General features: G+C 33.0%; 1 pseudogene; it reads right to left on the minus strand.

Annotated features, from left to right (window-relative positions):
• Nucleotides 1–2,780: 2,780 nt before the first annotated feature.
• On the minus strand, nt 2,781–5,653 carry LOC128185485 (toll-like receptor Tollo; annotated as a pseudogene).
• Nucleotides 5,654–8,191: the final 2,538 nt, after the last annotated feature.

Raw genomic sequence — 8,191 nt, forward strand, 5'->3', positions numbered from 1 at the left:
ATGCACCAAATTTTGCTATATATTTGGACCGTCACGAATGATGATTGATATAATGGATTCATTCCAAAAATTAGGAAAATGTCCTCGAGGATAGCATCATTCTGTATATAAAATTTCAACAGCGCACAATTTTAACTTTTTCTTTTATGTTATTTTTTATAACGTACTCCTACAAAGCTTCATTTTATCATAACGTCATAAAAGCGCAATGGCAATGCTCCCCTACCGCACAACGTAAAAATCGTGTTAAAAATAAAAATTTCCTTTAAAAATCTAAATATTTTTATCTGTATTTTGTTTATTGTGTTCAATTTTATAAATGATATCGAAAAAAAATCATAAGAAGTATAAATCAACTGTATTATATTAGAATGCGCAAAAACATGCGCAATGCAAACTAAAGTCGGCTTCCTTAAGAGAAGTGTATTTTGCCTGAATATTTCTAAAATTTTCATTATTATTTTATAAGTAGACAGTTTTTGGAAGCAATAATAATGGATACTAAATTATGACAAATTTTGGTCATAAGACAGATCTTAGTCATGTTTCAAAAATATCTCTGCAATTCTTATCAGAATATCAAATAAATTTTATACAAATAGGTGGAAAGTCATCAGTTAAGTATTGCACTTTCTCAACTTTTATTAATAATACAGTAAAATACACCCGATACGAGTGGTGATTTTGTTGATTGATATCCAACAAAAGACCATGTGTGATGGGGGCTTGCCAAGTTTAACTAAATCATCGTTGTGGGTGGAACTATTGATTTCATAAGCTGAGATGTCATTTAAATACCAATGACGCACGAGGACTCATCACTAATCTGCTAAATATAGACACATACATGTAAGGGTGTCTTTTCACTTAGCTAAAATTCTGATTTGTTTATGGGTGACTGATTTTAGCTAAGTGGGAATAGTGCACAGGTAATGGTGTCAAAGAACAACGGAAATTAATTACAGATAAACTATAGTCTGTTCAATTATTGACCTTAAGTAAATGTTTAATTAAATTAACAGGCAATTTTTTAAAGATTATGTTTAAAATAAAAAAAAATAAAAAATACATGTAATTATAGAGGTAAATTCTAATAACTAAAAAGGGTTTGTTTTATGATTGATAGTTGCTAAATTTTATTGTATGTAAAATTACTCAGTATTCATTCTTTTGAGGAGAAGGAAAACAGACATGGTTGCATTAAAGTTTATTTTAAATACATGTACACTCATAGTCAACAACAAACTCTGTTTAGCAGTTATAAAAAATTAATGAGGTATGTTTGAAACTGGACCAAACAGGAAGAGGTTCGTGTATATAAAAATCGTTGCCAATGTGACGAATGCGCTAATATCTGTAATATAATTCTTAATGTATTATACAAAAAAGGTTAAAATGAAATGCCTTAAGCTTATTTCTCTGATTCAATTTGATATGTAATTTAAACTGGAATACAAGTAAATGCGTACTCTTTTCTAGAAATGAGACGGATCAAGAAATTTCCTAAGGAGTGAATATATTTTGAGCGGCATGGGGTACGGAGACTGCCGTGAGGTCCCATGGAGCTCTATTGCTTCTGAATTCTAAGAATTTTGAGAGATAATTTTAACCGGGTTTTCCGCTTATTGAAATGGTGAATATGGCGGGCGGGCGAATGGCTGCCAAAAGGGTACCCTTATTGTACCGATAACTCCTCCTACAATTTTCAGGATAGGAAGTTGTTCTTTTGCAGATCAATTATACATTTATCAGAGGTATTCAAATTGCTAGATTTTGATTTCGGATAATTTACGAACATCAGCTGCTGAACTCAGTCATTTTTGGCAAAATATTGCATATAGGGTACCCCTATTGTTCGGATGACTCCTCCTTCAGTTTTTAAGATAAGAAATTGTTCTTTTGCAGATCAATTGTACATTTATCAGAGGTATGCAAATTGCTAGGATTTTGATCTCTGGTAATTTATGATAAAAAATCACCAGTTGTTGAATTTAGACATTTTTGGCAAAAATGTTGCATACGGAGTACCCCATTTCTCAGGATAGGTAGTATTTATCAATTCACGATTGACAAATGGATTAAGGATACTGTTCACACAAAAGAAAACCCGGATTGCTGTCACTTTGACAGCTTTTCTCTTGTTATTTTTGTTATTTTTTTGCATTAGTTAGAATTAAACGACTTGCATAGATTTGGTAATTTTTCGCAGAAGAATATATGAAACTATACATATATTCATACTTATTAAAATATCAATTGAAAATAATTTTGTTGTGCTAGTGCAAGATAAATAATAAAACAATCTAAACTGTTATTAAAATTCAAACACCCGATAAACCATTAATTACCCCCCAATTATTTATAGGATTACTACTGGTGAAGATTTATGTGATAAACTTGGTGAACAGATTGTGATGAATCAATGCCACCAACAATTCTTTATCACCAGCACTCCCGTTGTCCTAAAACTTTGGTGAACCAACGCCACCAATATAGATTTCTATAACTGTAAGATTGTAAACACCTGTAACTCGGTGTAAATACATCACCAGTAGTAATAAACTAATTCCTAATTAATAAAAGTAAGTTTCAAGAATTCCATAACAGCACCGTAGATAATCCAGATTTCACCCAATTTCACCAATAAAACTAATCCAATTATTAACCACAAAATCGCCCGTTCAAATTAACCAATTAACCAATTATAAAATTTACCAATTCACGGTCGGCTCTTAATTTGGCCTCTGTCATCCTCAGGATCTTAAGAGGAACTGAAAAGCTTATTGTTGCAATAACGGTTTATAAACGCCAACAAATTCGAGATGAAGTTCTGTTAGATTTCAAAGATTTTCGAAGACTCCATCGGTTATTTGATCTGTGGTTATTGTTCAGATAAAGACTTTCTAACTGCGGTAGACCTGTAAAGCTACGATTGCCTAACGTGAAGATACCATTATGGTCGAGATGAATAACTCTTAAATTGATCAGCCCATCGAAACTCCTTGTATATACGCTGGGAATGCTGTTTTTGTCCAACAAAAGTTCTGTTGAATTGGCGGGAAACTTGGCCGGAAGTTTATTCAAGCCTCGATTTGAACACTGAACATAATGATATTTATCTGAACCGCTATTACAACACGAGCAGCCAAAGGGACAAACGGATAGACAACCACATTGTTCATCATCGCAACAGGTGCAGGTTTCTTGGCAGTTTTGATTATAAACACACAACATATTACCCGGTTCTACGGTTGATAAAAGAACGGGTGTTCGAATCCTATAGCCTGCCACACACTCAATGTTGTAAATATCGCCTACCAAGGGATACTCCGAGTCCATGCTGATATCATTTACTCTATTTCTCAGCAAAATCAGATTGCAATCACAGTTATAGGGGTTGCCTGAGATATATACCATCGTTTTCTTGCTTTGTTGTGAGGGTACAACTAGATCGTTCATCTTAATAGTCGTCAATTTATTGTTCTTCAGGGAAAGTCTGCGAAGAGTTTGGTAGTTCTTTACCGCAAATTGCAAAACTTCATCGATTTTGTTGTCAGATAAATCTATACTTTCAATAGTTTTTGGAAACATTCGACTTTTTAATTTCATAGACAGCTTATTGTAGCTTAAGTCTATAAAAAAGGAGATTGTCCAGCGACAGAAATTCAACCGATATCGTCTCTAAGACATTATTATGTAATTTAAGTTCTGACAATAATTGCAAACCATCAAAAGCATCTATTTGAATGTACTGTATATTATTGAATGAGAGGTCAAGAGTTTTTAGTCGAGGAATATGAGAGAATGAACAATTTTTTATATCGATGAGACGGTTTTTAGAAATGTTCAAGTGTTCTAGATGCTGTAAACCTTCAAAGGAACCAGAAGACAACTGTCGTATATGGTTGGAACAAAGATTTAACCATTGAACCGTTCTGGACATCCTAAAATTGGGAATACGTGTAAGATTGTTTTCTGAAATATCCACCTTCCATGCGGACTCCAGATCATAAAATGCGGTTTTTTCAATTTCCTTAATTTCGTTTCCTCTCAAATCAAGGTTAAAGGCGTTAACAAGATCCTTAAAAGTTCCATTCTTTAAGTCCGTTAATTTGTTTTGATTTAAGTGCAATAATGCAATTCATTTATGTTATGAAATGTATCAGAAAGTAATTCCGTTAAACCATTGTTTCCCATATCTAGATTTTGTAGATATCTAAGGTTAGAAAGTATGGTTTTGTTCAATTTAGTTATCACATTACACTGCAGCTGCAGATCTTTCAAGGTATGAAGATTTGGTAACGAAAACCAAACTGCATTGTCAAGACCAGCATTGTCTAGTGTTAGTACCATTACTTTGTGGAGAACAGAAAATGTTGCTTTTGGAACCGATGAAAGAGGGTTCCTTCCAAGTCCAAGCACCTGCAGTTCAAGAGTTTTTGAAAAAAGCGACGGCGACACTACTGTTATAGAGTTGTTCGTAATATCCAGATATGTAATTTCACGTATACTAGAAAAAGCGTCCTCTTCTATGCTAACAAGGTTCCCATCAGTAATTCGGAGGTCTTTTGAATATGGCACATATATAAAATCTCTTGATGATATGTTCGATATGGAGTTTTTGTCTAAAATTAAGGTGGAAAGGTTCGGGAGAATTCTTTGGTTTTTACAGTTGATACCCGCAGAATCCATAGATGGTAGTTCATTGTCTGTAAAGTTTAGGTATCTCAAATTCTCTGACTGGCAGAGATTTGAAAGTTTGGTCACGTGGCTTGACGTAATGGTGATATGAGTACGTTTAGGTATGTTATAAAATATGGAACCTTCCATTTTCAATTTTCCGGCTGATTTAATTTCGAGCTGTTCAATAGAATGCAATCCAAGCAAAAAACTCTTTTGCATGAATGGGATGTTGCAGTTTTCGATGTATAACCCTGGAAATGATGAAAGAATGAACTTGTGAAATAGATGTCTCGATGGGAACACGTGATGTATAAAACGCTGGGAACACTGGTGCGGATCACATAGAAATCAACTTTCGGACTTACAGCGTCCAAACGACAAACCACACTGATTACCTCATTTTGAATATCTCCTTGGTAACAACCACACATTCTTGGACACGGATATGACGTCAAAACATCAGCACTTAACGTCAGCGAAAAATTGAGAATAATTCCAAATAAGATGGAACGCCCTCTATTGATAGGAAATGAAAAAAAAAATTAAACATCAAGCAATAGTTACTTTTATTCACTAAGATATACTGTATGGGACACACAATCATGGTTTGCTGAGTATCTCAAGTGACAGGAATAAAGGGCACCCATTTAACTTTTGATAATGATATACTTGTATACACTGTACATGTTTCTTTAAATGGAATTTTTATATCTCATGATTAAAAGCCATAGGTATGGTTATAATTTAAATGTCAAATGGAATTTAAGATTATAACGCAATGGAAGTTAACGCGCGTAAATGCAATATATCGCAATTTAGAGTTGTTATAAGATCGTTTATTTGTAGTTCTGTATTCGACGAATGGAAACTATATATGTAGCACAAACCCTAATTTAATCACTCTTATTTACCGTTGCTAGGGACAAAGGAATACAAGTACTTTGTACATTAGGGTCATCAACAAGGTCATGATTATTATTATGAACTAGGATGGGATAAGTTATCAGAGAGAAGGAAAGTCCATAAATTAATCTTGTTTTATAAGATGGTTAATGTTATGGTGTCAGATAACTAACTTAAAATTTTAGAATCCTGTATTCAACCTGAAATCCGTTATCGTTTGAGAAATTAAAATGGTCTTACTTTTGTCATTCCTCAAGCCAGAACTACATCTTACACAAGAAAGTTTATACCCTGTACAATTAAGCTGTGGAATGAACTACATTTGGAAATCAGAAGTTTTCTGTCATTGTCTTCTTTTTCAATATTCATTATGAAACAATTTTTCAAATCTCCAAATAAACGTTTTGATTTTGGGAATCGCAAATATTATACATTTTCAATTAAGAAACAATGCTAGTAGTTGGATTGATAAACTTTTTGATGATTTTATTCGTGGAAATTCAATTTGTGAAAATTGTGGCTATCATACTGAAAACGCATATCCTTTTTTCTTTGATTAAATATAATGAAGGAAGAACAGTCTCTTTTATCAAATGTTACACCTATCAATGTAAGATTTACAAAAACCAGTAACTTTAGATTTGTTGCTATTTGGAGATGATTACATTTCATATGATGAAAATATTGGTTTTTTTATATTAATTCATAACTACATTGTAATATCTAAGAGATTAAGCTAAAACTATCTTTATTAACTATAGAAATACATGTACATGTACACAAGAGTAGTATACTTATGCTGTAGCTGTACTATTTAAGTTTTTGGTTATTTTTTTTCCATTAAACGGTTTTTGCCGCCCCTGCCCCAATAGGGTTATATAGTTCTATGCTACATCATACTATTTTATGAAAAAAGTGTATTATCTAATTTGTCATTTATATTTTGCACTTTATATGTATAATTACCTTGCACCCTATGGAGAAGGCTTACAAAGGCATTGCCTGCTGTCTTATCCATTAATGTAAATATCATATTTGCATAGTAAAAATATGATCAAATCATCACCATCATAAAAGCACTTAATAAATGTTTCTATCCGGATTGCCTATGACAACTTATAGAGAGCAAATGGGAGGCCTAACTCTGATAAAACTGAATCATGTAAAGTTTGGTATAATTGCAAAATTTTAATTGGTCCTTCGTGTAAATATTGAGTATCTGCCAAATCAGATTTATACTAGGGTTAAAAAAAAACTTAAAATAACTATAAAATGAATTTCATACATTCTTGCTCATCTTTAGCGTTCATGGTTTCAATTAATTTAAACCGAATTATTAAATATAACATACAACTTACGACTTCTATTGAAACAAAGTCTGAAGTTTTCATCGGCCATAAACAAATTCGACATTTATTCGTCTTTGATCACCGCCGATGTAAAATGACAAAAAGATTTCGAAATTTTACTTAACATCTTAACACGTAAAAGTGACATAATACTTCACCATATTGTTGAAAATTTGCACTTATATAAGGCCAAAATAAACAATTCATAGAACAACGTATAAAATAGGCAGTAAATTAATAACAAAAACAAAAATTGAAAAAATGCCGGTGATTTTTCTGTGTGTGTAATTGGCGTTTAAACAAAGTTATCAGTGTAATTAGCTTAACGCAATTCATTTGACAATACTGTTGTACCTTTTTTTACACAGAGAAATAGAAAAATCGTCCTTCACAACAGGTGTAGCGTGCTCGTGGTCTTTAAACAGGTCGGGTACACTACCTTGTATGGATAACATTATTTAACACGTGACAGTATTTACGTCAAACAGATTCTCCAATCCAGAGAATGAGTTGCAATGCATGACGGTCTACAACGTGTTTACGATTCAACAAACGCACGTGGTTTTTGTCAGTTTTATACACAATATTTAATTGCTTGCCGGAATGTTTGTACTTTAGAAGGTAGAAAAGGAAAGATTACGTACCATTAACTTTGTTCCATGCTCACATTGAAAAAAACTGTTGTTTTAGTTGATCAATTGTTGCTTCAAAAAATGATCAGTATCAAACGACTGACAAACACTCGCATACAAGTACAAACAGATTTTAATAATAAAAAACTGCCAATTGTGTTTTGGTGACTCTATCACTGTACACTAGAGATAAATACAGGTAACTGTACTGGCGTGCAACCAGTTCTCCCTGAGTACCATTTCTCGCCAGTACATTGTGACGTCATTTTATAAACACATAAAATTATAGACGAAAAATGACGTACTGGCGAGAAATGGGACTCGGCGAGAATTGGTCGCACGCCAGTACATTTTTAACATACGTGAATAGCCACGGTAGTAGAAATGCACAAATATACAAACGCAGAAGCGCAAGCTATGCAGCATATAGTATTTTGTCCGTTAAGTATTCTGATGAATGTCCCTGAAGAAAATATCAACGCGCATCCTACTAATGTTGTCCCAAATATGGTTTATCACGTGAAAAAACGTTACTAACTGCTTCTTATTCAATAGGACGTACCTCTCTTTTTAACATTGACAATGGGATATTTAAATAGGTTGATATAAGTCCTCATATGCAAT

This window comes from Crassostrea angulata, chromosome 5 (assembly GCF_025612915.1).
Source record: "Crassostrea angulata isolate pt1a10 chromosome 5, ASM2561291v2, whole genome shotgun sequence".
NCBI classification, from domain to species: Eukaryota; Metazoa; Mollusca; class Bivalvia; order Ostreida; family Ostreidae; genus Magallana; species Magallana angulata.